Genomic DNA, 22,017 nt, shown 5'->3' with positions numbered 1-22,017 from the left:
CTGCTTGTGTGTTCGCACTCTTTGATGTTTGCTGCCAGGCTCAGTCAGAACTCTGTATATAATGTTTCAGACCCAATTGGAAACCTTTGAAGATGTAGAAATAATTCAGTTTTTACTTACAGAATACTGCCTCCATATACTAACAATTTAAGGATGACTTGAGGTTCAGAAACACAATGTAAAGAAAGCTCAGAATGTTCAAGATCCTGCTACACACCTTTCCTGACTTGTGACTCTTCCTTCAGGTAGACTTGACTCACTCTCAAAGACATTGCCTATATGGTAAGAAGAACTACCCTTGGGTTTCAGGTTTACACACTTCTAAATGTTATTTTTTTAGAGTGCTACTGTATCCGTAGAAAGTGTTGAAGTTTCAATGAATCAGGCCTGGATTATATCTCTGGCTTCTAAGCCCTGGGTTATTTTTGGCTTAATGGAGACAACTTTTATCAATATAAAAAGACAGTCAGGAACACAATGGGTAGGATGAAAAGCAGGGCCTCCCACTCTATGATGTGCACATTAGCTGCAGTATCTACCCTCGTATAGGACAATATATGTTTTCTATACAGAAAACTTCATATAGAGAAAGTGTATGTGTTTGATGACTCCAATGTCTTACTCCTTAAGGTACACTCAAGTGATTTACCATATAGCTTTGAAGGGCTTAATGCAGCTGGGAAGATATTTCCAAGATAAATAAAGAAATCAGTAGACAATGCTTGTGGCCTTAGTCTCCAGTCAGGCTACTGGGTGCTAAGAGTCAGGCTCTAAATCAGCACACATACCTTAAGGGAAAACCATGTTCTGATAAAAGACAGCAGTGGTGGTGACCTTGCAGATTGCACCTTCTAGTAGCACACAGGGTGTGTGTTTCCAGCAGACCTTTTTGTGGGTTTTTAATATGGATGGAACCATGTTGGGAGAATTGAATACCCACATCACTCTTTGAGGAAGAAAGAATGCTAGAAGCATCTTACTTGGTAGTTGTTATAGCAACCATGACAGATACCAGCTCCACTGATTGAGCTAGTAGAGAAAGTCTAACTCTAGCCAGTATAATCTTTTTGCTTCAAGTGTTATAGAATACCGATTAGTGGCTTGCAAACATAATAGGCAGTTACCAAAGTCCCTTAAGATATTTCTGTCTTTAAATAAGTCACTTGTGGCCTGGGCAATATAAATTTATTAATTAAAACCAGTGTGGGATCATTCTTCTGAAATGGGTTAATCTCATGGCATAGGTTCTCTGTTTCCAGGAACAGTTAGCATAACTCTACTAAGTATCAATCAGCAAACCCATGACACAATCTTATTGATCAACCTTCTTACTAACATTCTCCAAGGCCACTGTAACAGCTCACTGAGCTAAAAGCCTCTCTAGTTCTTGTCTCCAGAGAGTTTATTCCAACACTGCTTCTTGTTGCAAATTCTTGACTCATGAAGACTCATGTTTGACTCACTACTGACTCAACAAGCTCATGTATCCTTCCTTTCCACTTTTGCAGTTTAGGGTGAAATTGTTTTGTAAAATGAAAAGGTTCATTTTCTTTAGTCTGACCACTTCTACTGGTGAAAATTCCTGGTGCATAACGGTAAGTCTTCATGCATGTGTATGCACATGGTGAAATGATTAAGTTGGGGAAGTAGCATATCTGTCACCTCAGGTATTTATAATTTTGCATGGCCAAACACTAAAATTCTACTGTACTACCTGTTTTGAAATACATGATCCATAATTATTAACAACCATGTTATTGTGTAATAATCCACCAGAACTCATGGCTCTCATGTAATTGTAATTCTGTAGCAATTGACCAAACTCCTCTTCGAATCTCTTGATCTCACCAGCCTCTTCTAATAAGCATTCTATTCTCACTTGCCATTACATTGATTTTTACCTTGGATGTGTGAGAAAATGTCTTTTACTTTGTGAGTCTGAATATTGTACAGTAAGTGTCCATCCCTACCATCCCAGTTATTTAAAATTCCATCTTTTTATGGTTGACTAGTGTTCCACTACACACACACACACACACACACACACACACACACACACACTTTATGTATGTACATCATATTCTCCTTACCTACTCATCTTCTGAGGGATATCTCTTGGCAATAATGTACAGTATACAAAGCTACAATACACAAAGATATCTCTGCAGCATACATAGTTTATTTCTTTTTGAATGTTTGGTGTTATGACCTCTTTTCCAAAAAACTAAATATAAAGAATTAAGAGATCATAGTTTTCTGTGCTTTACCAACTTACTTTGCCACTCAAAGTTCTACAGATCATTTAAGAACCTTGCAGGTTAGAGGAAAAGATTCTCCAGTCTAAAGTGGCCCAGATGCTCACCTTTCCAACTTCTTAATACCTGGACCCCTTGGGTGACTGTGACCCTCTCCTAACTCTCTTCAGCTCTCTAGCCAATGACCACGTGCCCCTACACTTACCATTGCGGAGATTCTCTCCCCCCCCCCCCCCCCCCGTTTGTGTGTTTATCTATATCTCCTGGTTTGTAACCTATCCCAATGCCTTCCTGTCCCTTGATGCTGAAGACTCTTGTTCTTTGATAGTTTCCCTTAATAAACATAAGTTTGAGACTCAACTGGGATCTCTGAGGCCCAGGATGTACCCAGAACACTTGGACCCAGCTTTCATGGGAGATGCTCTGTGTTGAGAATGCTCTCCCTTGGCATGTATGTTAATTGAATTAAGTCTTGGAATCAGGTTCAGGAACCACCCTTGCCTCAGCATTTTCACCCAAATCCTTGAGAACCCTAAGAAGGAATTCTGATTAGAAAAACTGGTTGGGCTCTTTCCGCCATCTTGGTGCCTGTGGAGGCCTGCTGGGAACAGGACTTCTAAAAGCAAGCATGTCTGGAAGGCTGTGGTGCAAGGCTACTTTTGCTGGCTACAAGCGAGGTCTCCGGAACCAGAGAGAGCACATGGCTCTTCTTAAAATTGAAGGCGTTTATGCCCGAGATGAAACTGAGTTCTACTTAGGCAAGAGATGTGCTTATGTGTACAAAGCAAAAAACAATACAGTGACTCCTGGAGGCAAACCAAACAAAACCAGAGTGATCTGGGGCAAGGTAACTCGGGCCCACGGAAACAGTGGCATGGTTCGTGCCAAATTCCGAAGCAACCTTCCTGCAAAGGCCATTGGACACAGAATCCGTGTGATGCTGTACCCATCCCGGGTAAAGGCCATTGGACACAGAATCCGTGTGATGCTGTACCCGTCCCGGGTTTACACTAATGGACAGTAAATAAAAGTAGATTTGTGCTCTTGTAAAAAAATAAAATAAAAAGAAAAGAAAAGAAAAAAAAAAGAAAAAAAAAAAGAACAACTGGTTGGTTCAGGAAATGAAAGTATAGCCCTGGCATTTCTTCCTCTTTCCTTTTTTGATGGCTCTCATATGATGGCAGAGAGAGTGAAGGGCAGATCTAGAAAGGCTTTGTAGTTCCAAGTCCTAAGGGGCAGGGGGTGAGGAGGGAAACACTTGCTTGTTTTCCTCATGTTCTAGCAATCACCAGGTCCATCCAGCCCACCCCACTAAATCCCTCCCCAAGGACAGAGACCTGAACCCCATTTGGGTTTCACACTAACCCTGCAACCTCATTGCAGAAATATGGATTAAACAGTGACTATGAAGTTGCTCATCAAGGAATCCCAAATAGTACAGGACATTATGCCACTTATCTAGGATGGGTTTTCTGGGTCATTCTTGAGAAACAGATGAAAAGATGAAGCCCCACTTCATCAATGCATTGACAACAGAAAGGCTGGTTTTCAAACTAATCATCATAGGTCACAGGTTCCCTCACTGTGTATGCACATGAACATGCTTTGCAATCCTACTGCCATGTAAGATATCATTGCAAGCAGAAATGGATTCAAATAACACAGAGATACATGTGTTCTAATTCATATTTATCATTTGGACATTGGTCAGTACCATAGGCACAGAGATGAGTGGTTCACTAGGACTTGGAGTGTTTATTGCAGAAAATCTCTCCAGCATGGTTGACAAGTCAGTACTGGTGTTGGGAGGGAGCTTAAGACAGGCTATGATCTGAGACCAGATGTGCAGAGTACAACCATCCATCCTGGCTCAGGAGGGAGGGATCATCAGCAACCTGTCTGAGCAGAGTGGGTTTTGATTATGGATAATTGCAAACATTATGAACCAACGTAATTTTTCCCAGGAGAGCTGCCCATAAATATTTCTGGTCTACCATTATAAGGGACGTTAGTGCTTTCTCTGTGGTTCCCCCAGAAGACTCAGGGTTCCTCAAAGAATGAAAGATGGGTTCCAATATGAGTCTCTGCTTTAGTCCATTTTGTGTTGTATAATAGGGCACCACATACCAAGTCATATAATAATCATATTGTATACAGCAGATAATACCAATTTCCTGCGTTTCTGAGGGCTATGAAGTCTCAGATACAAGTGTCAAAAGGTTTACTCTGTGGTGATAGCCCATTTCCTGGCTTGTAAATGACATTTTCAGAAAATATCAGAACCTGGTAAAAGGGACAAGATGGTTCTCCAAGCCTCTTTTCTAAGAGAACTACCCTGTACCTGGGACTCTTCCCTTTCACCCCAATCCCCTTCCAGAAGACCCCACTTGTGAATGTCATAACCATTGAGAGTATGAATTCCATACATTAACATTAGTAAGACTTAAGCATTCTGACCACATTATCATTTAGTAAGGATAATAGCAAATAGTAACACTTCTGTTCTTGGAGACAAATACAACATGTTAACATGGGTGAGATTTTGCTACTGGACAAGAAGTGACCAAGTTCATGCTCAAGAGAAGCTAGGGCAAGCCTGATTTCTGACAGCAGTTTCAGAGGATCTGAGGTCACCTCAAAGTTCTGTTTTCCCTCTTAGAGAATGTATGGTGGAACACCAGTGCCTCTCCAGTATGGAATGTCCATTCTGACTGGACCCAAGCTGGGTCTAACATTGTCTTTATACCTGGCCAGAACTGGTTTAGGCATAATGCCTCTGTGCACACATCACTTGGTAGACTAGCTAACTCCACTCACTCTGCCATCTGTCCAGCCAGGGGGACATTCAGAAGACATTATGTCTCAAGGAACAATGGCATGAGTGTTTTTCCCACATGACTCTAGAGAACAGTTTAGCATTATTTAGTGGCCAGGAAAGGTTTCATGCTGTATTTTTAGAAAATGACTATATATATAATTTAACCACATGGGACATTCCATTAGAACCTGCACTGTCGTCTCACAGAAGAATTATTGTACAATCTCAACATAGTGCAATGTCCTTACTCTGATGAATGGCTTAACTAGTTCTAACAGTTGTAACTTAGGTCCTGGGGATGTTTACTGAGAACTAGTTCTCCAATCCTCATTTACATTATCATTGACTAAGTATTTTAGTCATCTCCACAAAGCCTAAAGCATGATTTGTAATCCACACATTTTTTGTGTACTCTTTCATACTTTCTCATACCAGTGATCAAGCCTCAGCCACAGAGCTATGCAGAACAGGCTCCTAGGAGTGAGCAGCAATGGGTAGATGGGTGTTACCTAGTACAGGAAAGATAAACAAGAAGTCCTAGGAAACCCTGCTTTGCCCCCAGCTTTTCCAAATTGCATAACTGTCCTTGCACAACAGGTGTTTGAGGTATCCAATAGAAATCAACCACAAGAAATTAAGACATCACAAATGACCCTTAAATAGGCTAAGTCTGTTCCAAAATGTTTCAGCTGCTTTTGTATCCCAAGGTCTGAACAAAAGTGTTCTTACTCTCTTGCTCTGTTCTGCCTGAATACCCCAAGGGTCTGTAAGAAATGAAAATAATTATCAAAGTATTTATATGTCATTGAGACCTAGCTCCCTAAAGGCAAGGCTGTTCTAGAGGAGCCCACATCATCAGACACCCTTCCAGGGTTCTTTTGTCTGGGACTCTGTTAGCTAAGAAGGACAGGAACTACTGATTAAGGAGAAATAAAACGTTTGCCAAAACACAAATATCTTCCTTGTCATTCCAGTAGGGATAATAATATAATCTTTAAAATGTCTTTCTTTCTGTAAGAGCTATTTCTTGCTATTGCTTGGTTTTGGCTTCTGAGGTGTGCATGTTTTCTACATATAGTATGTATGTTTCTTTTCAGATGTATACTTTCCTTACCCTTTCTACCATGTTCTAGCTTGCTACCTCACCCCAATGCTTATTCTCTCTCCTGTGCAGAAGCTGCCCATTTCAGTGCAATTCCACAATGCCACTTGCCCACCTACCTTATTCCAAGCACCTTTGGTGTCATGTAAGTCTTCACTGTCTAAACACAGTTCTGTATTTTCTTCCAGTAGGTTTATGCTTTTACAACCTATGTGCAGGTCTTTAATTCATTTCACTTAAGATAAAGTTCCAATTGTGCATGAAATAATTGGGTGTATGCTTTAGTACTTACTGTCTTAATTGCCATTTCTACTTGCATTTGTCCTTCTTAGACCAATGCTTTGCCTAGAGTCTCAGGAGCTTATTTCATTCATAGTTTGATAAGGTCAAGGTGTTTAATAAGCATTGACTCTCTACATCATAAGGATCCAAGTCTGACTCCAGAGTCTGCAACTTCAGATAACAGATAAGAGCCCAAAAACTTAGACTTAATCCATGAAAGTGATGTTTCTTTTCTTCCTTTTTTTACATTAAAAAGCAAAATCTCACTCAAGTGTAAGTGCAAATTCCAAGCAGTAAGAGGAGAAATATCGGGGTCCTCATCATCCTCACCAGCTTCAACCAAAGGCAGCCACTAGACACAGGGGACAAAGTTTGTCATGAGTCAGCTGTAAGAACAAAAATATCAAGAAGACCTTGAGGACAAACCCCTCTCCTTATCAATGTAGATTCTTTCTAACTTCAGGGCCTCTCTCAGATACTTCTCTTTACATACATCCCCATATATACAGACAGACAGACATGCAGACACACAGAGACATTACACACAAACAGACACAGACATTGACTCTCACTCTCTCTCTCTCTCTCTCTCTCTCTCTCTCTCTCTCTCTCTCACACACACACACACACACACACACACACACACAAACCATATATACATAGAGAGAGAGAGAGAGAGAGAGAGAGAGAGAGAGAGAGAGAGAGAGAGGCAGTTCCTCTTGTTTTGGTTTTATTTTTTCACCCCCAAGGAAACTCTCAGCCATGAGGCTGCTCACTCTGCTCAACAAACTTCTTTTGCTGGCTCTACAGACCCAGGAGAATCTCCCCCAGGAAGAGCTGAGGACGCTCCAGACAGGTCAATTAGGATATCTTTTGGAGGTGATAAAAGCACTGCTCTCCAAGATACAGGTGAGAAATATCATGATACTAGAGACAGGGAGTAGAGTGAAGAGATAGAGGTAATCTCTGATGTTGGTCACCCAAGTGAATTTATTACTTCCATTTTCTTCATTGAACAACAAGAGCCAAATAAATCAATTTCTTTCTGCAAAGATTTGTTCATGAATTACACAGGATTTAATAAGTAAAGAGACTTAGTGACAAGTTTTTCTTCGATATCTAAATGGCTAGATTTGGTCTATTTTTACTGTGTCTATTATATTTTAAGAATTGGAGACGTGTGATTAACTATTTATGTGATGGCAGGAGCACAAAAAATGAAACATAATTAAGGCACATGGAGATAAGCCTTCAGTTTTGTGTTTACCATGGATATTTACTCATATTGATCGTGATTGCTCATGCTGCTGTCACTGATGATCACTGTGGAGAGTCCATGTCACCCAGCACACGTCTTGCCCAAGATCCCTTCTGCCCTGACGATTCAGGCACCAAGTACTTCATATGATTTCTGTTTCCCCAGATGTGACGTCAGGCTTGACCTGGTATTGCAGACTTATAATCTGTGGTTTTGGAGAACTGCTCTCTGGCCCTGCCATTACTAAGGCCACATCCAGTGAGTCTGCTGCAGCTGAGCACTAAGAACAAGAAGAGTGCATTTGTCATATGACTTGAGATCTTGTGGGAGACTGTTATTTGTCCCATGTTGTATCCCTGAGTTTTCTCTTCTTTTATATCCAAGAATATCCAAGTAAAGGTGTTACACTGAGTTCTCTCTCTCTGTGTGTGCTTGATCATTGTCTCCAAGCAAGACTCTGAGAACCAAGTACCAGAATGCTAGAAACTCTTGGCTTGGGTCTGTAGGAGTGTCAAGGTTATCACACAGGCTTCTGATAGATAATATGAAAGGTCAATGCTGTTGTCAGCATCGGAACCTCTCAACTTACAACCCTGCTTCACGTAGAGCAGAACAACTCTCAAAGCCATTGGACATGTGTGATATAGAAGACATGGTTATCTTCCTTTTTACATTGTCACCATGACCTAACTTTTCAGATAAGCCTCCCTCCTCATTGTAAATGCTAGGAGTTGACAAGCAGGGCAAGTCAAGATCATGTATCTTCCCATGAAGTCCTAAGTGTGTGGGAGCTCTACAGACACAACTGTAAGTAGCAATAAGCATCAAAGGCACTAAATAGTAAATTTGATGCTTTATACATGCTCTGCCCGGGGGGCGGGGCAAATTAGGAGGTGTGGCCTTCTTGGAGTAGGTGTGTCACTGTGGGTGTAGGCTTTAAGACCCTCATCCTGAGAGTCAGTATTCTGCTAGCAGCATTCAAATGAAGCTGTAGAATTCTGAAATCCTCCTCCCCCATGCCTGCCTGGATGTTGCCATGTTCCTGCCTTTATAACAGAAGGAACCTCTGGTCCTGTATGCCAGCCCCAGTTTAATGTTGTCCTTACAAGAGTTGCCTTGGTCATGGTGTCTGTTCACAGAAGTAAAAGTCTAAGACAGAAACAATGCGGGAAGTCCTGACCAGATATACTCATGAAAGTATTTGTGCATATCTGGTGATTCTGGATTTGATATATGTCAGCCTGACTTTAAACACACACACACACACATACACACACACACACACACACACACACACACATACACACACACACACACACACACATACACACACACACACACACACACACACAATGTGCTCAGGTCTTTAGCTATACCTTAAGATATCTAGGTATATGTATCTTAAGATGCCTTTATTTACATTTCTCATTTGGTGCTAAGCTGTTGGAAAATGAGACTACTGTCACTTACATGACCCAATATCCTGCAACACACAGAGATACAGCAAAAGTAATCTGGTCACAGACAATAGTATCCTCAGTAACTACACCAACTCATGCCATCTGTACAGGTGCCTGGATCCTGAACCAAACAATCTGGCCTGCATATGAAACTGGAGATTCTGAGCTTTCAGTTCTTAATAACCACCCATGAAATTTAAAGGCATTTATGAGGATGCTTCCATATTTATCCCTTACTCCCTTAAGCCACTTTGAGGTACAAGTTTAACTTTAGTAAAATAAAAAACAATTCCCAAGCCTTCCAAATTCCAAAGTGCTAACAAGGGGTTGTTGTGGATTTCATGAACTCACACTCTCACTGATGCTCAGAAGATCTGTTAATTCATAGATTCTAGTTTCTTTTACAGGGTCTCTTTTGCTTTTCTTGGAATGCTTGCTTTGGAACTAATGTGGTAATGTTTAGAGCTCAGTAGACTGGAGCTTGATGCCCAAGCCTACTGCACTGAGAGTCCTCTGAAGACACTCTGGGAAAAGAAGAACCTTTAGGACAGCCATGCCACCTGATGGCCAGTTACAGGCCATCTGTCCACTTTTCTGTGTACCTTGCCATCCTTTCCTGGAAACCTCTGGACTCTTGATCAGAGTCTCATGGGAAAAGAGTTTTTAATATGGAATTACACCACCAGAGCAGCTGAATAAAACTCACAAGCAGACCTGGGTCTCAACAGAGTGCATGCTCCTAGGTGATTGGCTCTTGAACTGCTGGGCTGTGGGTGTGAAGATGGGGTGAAGAGACAAAGACAAATATAGATAAGGCCCTCAGGACTGAGTGTCATCTTCAGGTTCTTCTCCTGAGATGCAGGAACCTACTAACAGGAAGCAGGAGAGTTGCTTATCTTGTTTGATTCTGGTCACTAAAATGTGGATCCCAGAAAAATGAACCCTTTGAATTAGGGTGAGATTTTAGTGTTTGCACATGTGTAAGGGAAGACAACAACATAGCAGTGTGGACAGGCCACCTAAAGCTCTCTTAATCTCACTCAACGCTTTGGTGTTCCTCTGATCTTAGATTTCTACTTATACCACATATTGCATCTACTTGATGACCTTGTTCATCTAACTCATGAGACATGAAAAAGTACATGATAAGCTTCTTTGATCCCAGCTGCTTAAATATTTATCAACCATCATGTGAATTGGTCTCTGTTGTAATCTATTGCTTTTAGAATGCACCAGGAATATTCATGAATCCTCAAAATATGTCACACACTTCCATTAATATAGATCCCTGCAATTTAAAGAAACACTTCTAGGAAGGAAACATGCACAGCACATTGGGTGCAGGCATTCTACTTGCTGAGCTGTAGCTCTTGAGTGGGCGTGGGTCCTGTTGGGCTGCATTGTGGTTCCCCTGGGTCTGCTGCCTTAGTTGGCTGGAACTGTGGCTTGGGGAGCAGAAGTGCGGGGAATTTGAGTTCACTCCATGTGGCACTGGGCAGACGCTGGGCTATGAGAAGCCACTGAGATCTGCCCAGGCATGGAGAGGTCTCACCTTGAGACCCCTTGGGGGTGGTGCTCTTGGGTTGGGGTTCTTCAGGCTGAGCAGCTGACCTTAGACAGGTGGCCTCAGCCCTTGGGCACCCAGATGCCATTGGGGACCATAAAAGGACTGAGACAGACGGCATACGGGTTAGACCAACCTGCAGCCGAAAGGGACAAGAGGGTGAAGCTCCGACAGTGCCCCACAGGGTGGAGACTCTTGGTCACTGAGACTCACTTAGCTGGGTCATGGCTGGCTCAGCTAGCTTGCTTAAGTTGGCAGGTGTCCATGGTGGGAACATAGAGAAGTACTCCATAGGAGATTAGACAGGGCTTGGTAATCAAAGGCCTCCTCCACGGTTCTTTATGGCAGGCCCCAAAGACAGAGGAAGTCCATGGTTTTAAAAGATTTATTGTCATGGTGGAAAGTGGATGTAGCTGTACCCCATGTCCTTAGGGCAGGCCTGAGGTTAAATACAATTTGTAAGGAGGAGGAACTGGGAAGGAATGCTTAATTGGCTATGCCCTCTGGCCTGTAGTTACCTCATTGATTTGGAGATCTCTTGAGGCTCTGAGGCCTGTAGTCATGCCCTCTACCTGTGCTACTTGATTGAAGGCCAAAAACCTTTCTTTGGGAGGGACTGTGGATAAGTGTAAGGAACCAGGAGCCCAGGAGCAAGGCCAAACTCCTACCATCTCTTTAGAGTATCCTGGTTCTAGGCCTGGGCTCAACCAGGTACCCAACTGCCTCTCACAGCCCACCGCCCGACATCTACTGACTTTCTTCAGAGTCCTTCAACGCTCTTTAAACATCAATTAATTAATTCACATCGCAAACATTACACACACACACACCCGACTCCTGCCTCAGGTCCGCCCTCACAGAGTTTCTCCCTCTCCCTTTCTCTTATGAGAGAGTATGACATTTTCATGTGCATTCCCCTACCCTTGTGCATAAAGTCTCTGCTGATTTAGGTATGTCCTCTTCCATTGAAGCCAAACAGGGCAGCCATGGAGACTGAACTGCATGTCTGCCACACATGTGCCTGGGACCATGTTTGCTCTTTTCTTGATGGCTCAATAACTGAGAGTTCCCATGGGCTAGGTTAGTTAAGTCTCTTGGTCTTCCTGGGGGTTTCCATTCCCTTAAGGGCTTTCAATCTTTCCCACACCTCTTCCTTATGGGTTTCTGACCTCCATCCAATGTTTGCCTGTGAATCTCTGCATCTGTCTTAGTCAGCTGCTGGGTAGAACCTCTCAGAGGAAAGTCATGCTAGGCTGCTGTCTGCAAACATAACAGAACATCATTAATAGTGTTAGAGACTGGTACTTGCCCATAGGATGGGTTTCAAGTTGGGCCAGTTATTGGTTGGCCATTCTTTAGTTTCTGCTCCATTTTTGTCCCTGCATTTCTTTTAGACCAGACAAATTTTGGATCAAAAGGTTTGTGGGTGGTATCCTTATTCCTCCATTGTGGTTCCTGATTGATGCCGAGGGGGCCTCTTTTAGGTTCCATGCCCCACCATTAGGCATCTTGGCTAAGGTCACCCCAGTTGATTTCTAGGAGCCTCACCAATCCCAATTCTCTGGGACTTCCTAGATAATGCCTTCTGCCCTGCTACATACAGTAGCTGCAGATTTCCATTAATTTTCTTTGTCCTCTGAGCCTCTCTCCCGTCTCTTTCACACCTGATCCTATCCGCCCATTCCCCTCTTTCTCCACTCTACTTCCCAGTTACCTCCCTCTTTTTGCCTCATATGACTATTATGCTTCCCATTCAAAGTGAGATTCAAGCACCCTGGTTTATGTCTTCCTTTTTTGTTTAACTTTTTTGAGTCTATTGGTTGTGGTTTGATGTAAAGCACATTGGAATTCTGGAACCATTATCAGGGTGTGAATGCTGGAGCCTGTGCTTTATTCTAGTAGTAATTGACATGCCTGGACTTGCTCAGCTCTTAGGCCTAGTTTTCTTAGCTTTCCTCCTCATGCATCCCCTCCCTCCTCTCCTTCTAGACACACACACACACACACACACACACACACACACACACACACACACACCTGTTCTACCCTTTCCTTCTCTTCTTAACTCAGGGTTGTATTGGAGACTCTGGCAACTGGATCTTATCCAGTCTGATGTTCTCTACAGTGTGCTGACATCAGTAACAACTTATTTGGTGACTTTGTATACAAGAATTTAGAATTTGTACTCAAGCACATGTAAGTAAGTATCCTAATCATACCCCCAACCCCATATTTTATGGTAGAGTATCTTTTTAAAGACGGTTTATATTTACAAGCATTATATACATAAATAATAGTGATGAAGGCAAATCGATACTTGGAGAATTGATAACCCCATGAGCCATCTGACACTTCAGTGGAAATAGGTGTTGAAGGTGAAATTTGAATATATAGTCAATGGCTTTTAATTGTTGGTTTGATCAGAAAACAAATTTATTAAAAATTGTAATTCTTAGGGTTAAAATTTTACAGAGATAAAACTGTAAAATACTAATCTTATAAAAGCTGCTAACTTGTTATAAACAAGTTATATAGATAAATTATAAACACATATATAAAAAGTGTTATTATTGGGAAACTGCTCTAGGGTCCAGTTGAGCATATCTGTCCCAAGATAGGAGGCCAGGAAAGTCACCAAAGGGAGCAAAGACAGAGGGGAAGGGGCAGAAAACAGAGAAAGCCTGCATGCAGAGAGAGAAGAGGAGAGAGGAGAGAGGAGAGAAAAACATGTCTAGATTATATAGAGAAGGTCCTCTGGCAGAGGGCAGCACTTCAGACTAAGGGACAACCTGTGCCTCAACAGGAATCAATGATTTGCTTCCAGTGTTCTAGAGCTAATAGGGAATATGATGGCTAAAGCAACTTAGGTCTGAGGCCAGCTCTGAGAGCAACCAGAGACTAAGACAAGACTAGGAAGTTCAGGAATGCAAGAAACCCCAGAAGTTCTCTCACACCTGAGAAAACAGAGAGAGAGAGAGAGAGAGAGAGAGAGAGAGAGAGAGAGAGAGAGAGAGAGAGGAGAGCACTTTGACAATTAAAGACCCTCCTCTTTTTATCTTTCTCTCAGTTTCAAATCCAACCATGGGAACTGAGGATACCTGCAGCTTGAAATAAAAATTTAGTTAATTATAATTTACATTGAGTCTATTGGTCTTTCACAATAGACTGAGTCTGTAACACTGGGGGCCAGGATTTTTTTTAAAGGCTTTGAAATAAGATTATGATTCATGAACCCAAGAGTCTTTAGAAAGCTATATACCAAATATTAATGAAGTACATATGGAAAGGATTTTCTAGAGAGGATTAAAGTAGAGACTTAAGGGTTCTTTTGAAAGTCAGTTGTGATGGATGGTGCTTTGTTGGAGCAAACATGTGAAGGAACATTTAACTAAGGTGGACTCAGGTGAAAGGCCAAGGCAGACTCATGAAGGAAGGTTTTCCTGAAGCAGACACAGGAGAAAGGATGTTCTGCTAAAGCATGCATGTGAAAAACCACATGATAAAAGGATTCTTTGCTAACACCACACATGTATTGGTCCACCTTACATGGGGTAGTTGAGTTCCATTTGTTGGGACTCCATAGATAGAAATGCACCAAAAAATTACTGGTGGTGTGCTGTGGCTTCTACCAACTGGGGCTGATTGGCAAAGTGATGTCAACTGAGACAGGTGCTCCTGATGAGGGAAGACAAGTGCTGAGGCAAGACACAAGGAAGACACATGATGTTTGGAGGGTATAAAAATGACACAACAGACAGTGATGGAATCTGAACTAGGCTTGCTTATAGAGCTAGCTGTGCAACTCTTGTTGGTCTCAAGTCTTGACTGATCTTCAATTTGCTGAGAGGCACAGCTGAGAATGTCTCCTCCAGTTCTTGCTGGTCCCTCCTGCTGACTCCTGCCTAGGCTGAGACCTGGCAGTCTTTGCTAGGTAGTACAACTGCCTCTGATTACTATCCAGACTCAATTGACCTGGACTGCTGGTGTATCTGTGAAGTGTTTGTGAGTGGGTTGAGCTGCCATTGCTAACATTGTGAACTCAGTCTCTGGTTTCCTGACAACACAAATGGGAGTTGCTCCAAAGAACCATTTCTAAACAGGTCCCCTTCCCCTGTGTTCTTTTTTTTCCACTACCTCCATGGGAGGTGGGCTAAAACAAGGGTTAAAGTGTATAAGAACCATCACTAAAAATAAGGGTTAAAAAATTAAAGTTACAGGGGACCTTGAGAAGAAAGCAAATTGAAGACACCATATTAATAATCCGCATGTAATAAGAAAGCAGATTAAGAGATTACTGTTTGTCTGTTTCCTTTACAAAACATAGAGACAAGCTTCATCATGTAACATAACTCTTTAAGTCAATGTCTTCTGGTGGATACCCTTTTATAAAGAAATATTCCAGTGTTGGACCTAGAGACACAAAAGATATTAGATACAACAATTAGACCTACTACTCAATAGTGGGGAATGTGAGAAAAGTGCCATGCAGAGTTGCATGGGTTTGCTACAGGAACTAAGATCCATAGGATCTTGTACACAGTCCTACAGTTCTCCAATGTCTATAATGTCTTCCAATAGGTACAGTAAAATAGATTCTGTTGTTAAACTTAAATACTTAAATATAATATTAACTACTCACAGTTTGTTTTCCTCTAACTTATAGTTAGTACATTTCAAAAATATCTTAGATTGAAAAGTTTATGGCAGAATGAAATCTCCTACACATATATGGTTCTCATGCTTGAACAGAGAAGGAAAAAATAAACTAAAGAAATATACATTATATATGTGTGTGTATGTGTGTGTATATATATACACACACATACATATATATGTATATATATAACATGTATATATTTTATTATATATATGTGTTTGTTATTTCCACCTCTTTGGTGAAGCAGGTTAATCCAAATCAGATTAGATAATATTAAATGCAAGTTTATTGGGAAGCTGCTCTGGGTGTGTAAGTTCACTAGCCCCAAGGACCAAGGCCATCAAATTTGCCATGGTGAAAGTGATTGAGAGTGAAGAGGGAGAGAGAGAGAGAGAGAGGGAGAGGGAGAGGGAGAGGGAGAGGGAGAGGGAGAGGGAGAGGGAGAGAGGGAGAGGGAGAGGGAGAGGGAGAGGGAGAGGGAGAGGGAGAGGGAGAGGGAGAGGGAGAGGGAGAGAGAGAGAGAGAGAGAGAGAGAGAGAGAGAGAGAGAGAGAGAGAATATGCATGGTGTTAGTTTTGGAAGAGATTGGAGAGGGGAAACTGATCAGAATATGTTGTATGGGGCTGGAAGGATGGTTCATCCATCATCACAACCAAAAATATAAGAATATATTGTATGGAAAAAGAATATTTTCAATAAAAAATTAGAAACAAGGGAAGAAAGAAATGATGGTGTGTTTACAAGTGAATGAGAGAAGAAAGAAGCACTGAAGGTTATGGCCCTATCATGGGGGCCAGCACTGAGGTAGAGTGCAGTCTGGATGAAGCAGAGGAAAAAGTTGGCATACTAAGTGCACAAATTAGTCAGGCTCAAGGTTATAGATAATAGTTCAGGATCAACTCTGGATCTTTGATTAAAATATGTGTGTTGGCTGAGGATGGAAAGGAGATTGCACTCATAAGGGCAGAAGGGTAGAAAAGTAAGAATAGCACAGGAAGAAGTCAACAAAGTCACTTTACTGTCTCAGACTCAGTAGTGTCATCTGCGGTCCTGCTCCATGTGAACTTGCCCGGCAAATGTACTGCTTATGTCAGGATGACAAGAATCATGAGAACCATGCTTGGAGAGAAAGACCTTGACTCAGGAACAGGACACAGAAGGCAAATATTTATGCCAGGAAATTACTAACACAGAAAGTCCAAGGATTAGAAAAGACAGTGGGAATGACCGAGGATTTATAAATTATGGAGTCAGTGAAACAGACAATTATAAGCTTTCAAAAGTTTTGTAAAACATGGGCAACAGTGTGAAGAGCTATTATACTCATCGTCAAATATAATTGTTACATATATGGACATATGTGCATAATTTTAATGCATTCTAATGCACTTATATAATTATAAAAGAGTCTATAAAAGTTAATATTGCTCATATATCCATGTGTCTAGGGATAACCATTTGGAATTCCGGTCTGTGAATAAGAAAAGGAAAGAAAAAAACAGGCACAAACTTGGGTGGTTAGGGAAGGGGCTGGATCTGGGCAGAATTTGCTCAGTGATGAGTAGTATCCGAATAGGCTAACCAGTTGTTGGAAACCTTCAAGGAACTAATAAAAATAGCTAAAAGGTACATTTTAAAGTGTTCAACATTCTTATCAGAGAAATGAAAATTAAAAGTTCTCGGTGCTTTCGTCTCACTCTAGTCAGAATGACTAAGATCAAGAAAACAATAGTCAACAAGTGGGGGTGAGGGTCTAGGGAAAGGGGACCCCTCAGACACTGTTGATGGGATTGCAACCTGGCACAGGCACTCAGAAAGTCAGTGTGGAGAATTCTCACAAGGCTGTAGGGAAATGTCCCTGGCAGTGAGTTTAATGAGTAAGTTGAGTTCCAGAGACAGAGTTTGTCAGATTGAAGCTACAGTGGGTTGTTATGAAGAAGCCAGTGTGACAAAACATATCTCACAGGAGTGTGTTCCGCCTGCCTCTTCACACTTAGAAACCATCTACTGATGTGCCATGGCTTGTGTATGAGATCTTATACTGTGTATGAGATCTTATATATTTTACTTTTAGCAAATGAGATAAGGAACAATAAAAAAAATCAAAATTTTCTCTTGCGTCAAATTATTCATGGTAATACCTATCACTGAGTCTAATTTAAAAATGGAAGTTGTCTTCAAAAGGGTAGTACTTAGTTATTTTTGAACTCTTCTAATACCAGTGTCTATCATTATATGTTTATATGCATAAAATACATATAAATATCCCACAAAACTTAAAAGCAACAGGAATTTTGGTTTTTTTGCATAGTCATACACAGTACACTTTTGAGAATTAATGATGCTGATGACTGAAATGAAGTGTATATGACAAATATTCTTGATACCTCAAGTTTCTTTCCAAGATGTTACTCACTGGTGATTTCTTTATTCAATTCCTTATGCTCAGTCTGCATTTCCAAGCCTTTCCAAGTCTTCTCCAGCCATTGTGGAACTGGTCCTACAGTTTACTTGACTGACTCTGAGTCTTTTGGTTATACATAAGGGGTGATACATGCTGCTCATTCTGCACACCAAGAATAAAGAAAAATTAAAAGTACTGCTCACCTTGAGACCTGCAAGTTACAAGGCATTTACCCATGATGCTTTGTGGCTTAGTCAAGGGTCTTTGGAATGCAAGTGTCAGACTCTTAAATGGAACTGTTTCAAACAAAACCCTGACTCCAGTTAGTAGCAATTGCAAAGATGAGCACAGTTTCCAGATGCACAGTAAAATGAAGAAGGTCAAATGATGTTGCTGCCCTGCTCCACATTCTTCTCTTATTTTTACCCCTAATTTACATGGATGCACTCACAAATGCCTCTCTCATGTGACAGGGTCATATATTCTTCTGAATCAATCTCATTCAGAGAATGACAAGATACCTCAAGAAAAAATATCAATAAGTCCATGTAATGAGAAATAAAGTAAAAATCAAATAGAAAGGCTATTGAAGAGATAAGAGATCAAACCAACAACAAGAGCTGCAGCAGTAGCAAATTGTGCATGAAAAATTCAGTAACTGAAATGAAACAAACAAGAGACAGGAGGGCTTATTGGGAGAGATGCTACTATCGTGCCTGACAACCTGAGTCCAGCTGTCAGGTACCACATAGTGGGAGCAGCAACCAGACTGCCATTAGCTGTCCTCTGACCTCCACATGAGTTTGGTGGCACATGAGTTCTCTACAAACATACAATAAAGGAATAAATATAAAACAAATGTTAAGAAAATGATAACCTTCATAAGATAGACTTCCCTGGGTTTAGTTACAGAAAGCATGCTATTGTCCACAGAACGATCCCCTAGTTTAGCTTAATTCCAATGAGACTCAAACACTTCATTTCATTTGGACTTGGACAAACATTGAGGGACTTCCATTTTGTATAATAACTGAGAATTTCTGTAGGTTTTAATGCTCAGAAGACATTTCCCTATTGAAATCAAATCTTCTCCATCAACATGGTATTATCGACATGTTCTACCATATGAGCCAGAAGCCATCACTTATCTCTATAGAGAACCTCTAAAGAAATTTCACTGAGCATGAAAAAGTACCCTGTAGGTGCTCACGCTCTTTCAAAATATCCCACTGGTCACAGAAACATCAAATGGACAAAACATGCTTATTGGCTCATAACAGCCAACTCTATGACAGGTCCATGTTACAGCTTCTGACTGTGACCCTGGACCTTCTGTGAAGAGCATGGAAACACAGAAAAAAGGTGTGTACATTGGGGCTGGAATCAGAAGTCCTATACTGGCTTCAGAGAAGTTCACTAGCCTTCACTAGTTCCTAAGCATGCATTTTTAAAACAAGGAAGTTTGTTGCCATGGTCTTAAGGTATGATGATCAGACCACTTCCCATCAACCACCCCTCATCATAGTCTTCTGGTCAGAAACATTTGAACATTACTCTGTCATACTTTTCTATTTTTCTTCTTCCATCATCATTAATATCTGGAATGCACTACATCAGATCTCAGCTCATCCAAGTCCCATATATCCTTACATGTAAAATCTTCTATTCTAATTTGGGAAACTGCTTAAATTGTGTGATGTCTCTTTAACAAGAAGATGAATAACATAAAGTTCTTGAGGTATTTGAAACTAGGAGACACATTCCCCATTAGTTTAACAAATAGAAGCATTCGATATTGGATAAATCATTCCAACGATATTGAAATTGACAATGTCTTATGTAAAGTAAGAATACTAAATTTTAATTTATTGCAGAGCTGGGGCAGCTTTGTGTCACACCTTCATAAAAACCATGATAATTTGAAACTTGTGATAAGCCAGATAGCAGTCATGAGGTATATGTACAGTGTATTAAATTAGCTTATACTTGCTAATTGCCACCATATTTTTTTCTCTACCATTAAGAGATTTTCACAGTAACCCAATAAAGTAGCCACTTTTATTGACCAATGTTTTATGGGTTTGTAACGAACTTTGAAGAGGTTAATTGCTTTACACAGAGACACTAAATATTAGGCAACAGGGCTGTGGCAAGATCTCTTGTATTTTACCATTACCTCACATTCTACTTTAACTTCTGTGGTTTAGAGTGATACCTTCTGTCTTTTATTGGGATTATTTGTTTTCCTTGCTTAGAACCTGATAGGAAATCAAGGTTGAAAGACATCTCTGTTGATAGATGGTCTCTCTACAACATCTCCTTGGTCTCTACGTCTTCCTATTATTCCCTCCACTGGGATTTGATATGACACCACCAGTAAATAACTTGCATTCTCTAGAAATATCTAAAGAAAAGTTTTGTTGTTTTGTTTTGTGTTACTACTTATCACAACTAATAACTCACATGTATGATTTTTGTGAAAGAATTAGAGTCAATTGTTAAGGGTAAGTGTGAGTCTTTTTGTAGTTGTTGCACATTGGATTTGATGCAAACCAAGTGCACAAGTGGTCACCCCACCTCTCTCAGAGTCCAGGGTGCAGTGCACAAGAGCACAGGAAGAATCAAGTCCTCAAGCTGTGACCATCTTTCCCAGCATTTCCTGTGGATCAGCAGAATCCTAGTGCCTGTAACTTTTGCTGTGAATATAGTGAGAGAAATGGGATAAAACATGTACACAGCAGTGTTCATGTATGATGTGGTGGCACTTCTTGGATTTGGGTAGCAGCTTATTACTCTCTACACTGTGGATGTCATTTCTTGTAGATCAGTTCTCATTTTCTAAAAGTATAAGCTTTGCAGAATCTCAGATGTGTGGAATGCCACATGGCTTGAGGGGCCCAACAGTACTTTAGCCCAGCAATTGCACAGGAGACAGGACAGCAGAGGGCGCGACTGAGTCAGAGATAGGAAAGTGACTTTGTTGACTTCTTCCTGTGCTATTCTTACTTTTCTACTCTTCTACCCTTATGAGTGCAATCTCCTTTCCATCCTTAGCCAACACATAGATTTTAATCTAAGATGCAAAGTTGAGCCTGGACTGTTACCTCCAACCTTGAGTCTGACTAATTTGTGTACTCAGTAAGCCAACTTTGGAACCCAAGTGGGACCATAGCCTTCAGAGCTTCTTTTTTTCTCTCATTCACCTTGTATACACACATCAACATTTCTTCCTCAGTTTCTAACTTTTTATTGAAAATATTATTTTTCATACAATATATTCTATTCAGTTCCCCATCTTTCATCTCATCCCAAATTCTCCTCACCATTCCAACCCCGTGCAGGACTCTGACTCTCTCTCTCTCTCTCTCTCTCTCTCTCTCTCTCTCTCTCTCTCTCTCCCTCTTTCTCCATGTAGGTAAAGAAAACAAACAATAATAAAACAAACAAACAAAAAACTAAAAAAGGGCATGAGACTCTCATACACATGCACAAGCATACAAACATAAAACCCACAAAATTGGAAACCATGTTATATAAGCAAAAGAATAATAAGGTTAAAGAAAAATGCCAAGTCTGGTGATGGTGGCACACCACTTTAATCCCAGAACTCAGGAACTGGAGGCTCTAAATTTGAGGCCAGTTTGCTTGGTGTGCAAAGTGAGTTCCAGGACAGTCAGGGCTACACAGAGAAACCTTGTCTCAAACACCCTCCCATGAATTGCCCAAACAAGGAAAAAAAAAATCTCCAAAAATACCTTTGAGTTAGTTTACATCAACATTTCTTAAGGGAGAATTTTCTTTGCTCAGTTTTCACAGGACATTTGGGTTATTGGTGGTGTTTTATAATAATAAATATTATTTTGCCTATTTCTAGAGTGTACACCAAAGTCAGGTTCCACTAACTTCACATCAAACCCCAGAACCAAGAATTTGCAGATATACTTTAAGGGGATGCTATTAAACCCAGAAGAAGGAATTAACAGAGATATCCTAAGGAGAGGCTGTGAGACCAAAAGGACAGAATTTGCAGATACCCCCTAAAGAGAAGCCCAGAAGCCCTGTAGGAGCAGCAGCCCTCAGGTCAGGACTGAGCCTTCTAACTGCCTCCACAATTTCTCTCTTTGATATCACTCACAAATATTTCCTTTTCCTTGTCTCTTATTCTATTAATTCAGCAAATGAACAAACATCTATTTCCATTGTTACTGTCAAATATT

The 22,017-nt window shown here is 40.9% G+C and overlaps 1 pseudogene; it reads left to right on the top strand.

Moving 5' to 3' along the window:
- The first annotated feature begins 2,823 nt into the window (after positions 1 to 2,823).
- Positions 2,824 to 3,304, top strand: LOC117721591 (large ribosomal subunit protein eL33 pseudogene; annotated as a pseudogene).
- Positions 3,305 to 22,017: the final 18,713 nt, after the last annotated feature.

This window comes from Arvicanthis niloticus, chromosome 16 (genome assembly GCF_011762505.2).
Source record: "Arvicanthis niloticus isolate mArvNil1 chromosome 16, mArvNil1.pat.X, whole genome shotgun sequence".
Classification (NCBI taxonomy): Eukaryota; Metazoa; Chordata; class Mammalia; order Rodentia; family Muridae; genus Arvicanthis; species Arvicanthis niloticus.
The sequence above is the reverse complement of the archived record's forward strand: the minus strand, read 5'-3'. Positions and strand labels throughout refer to the sequence as shown.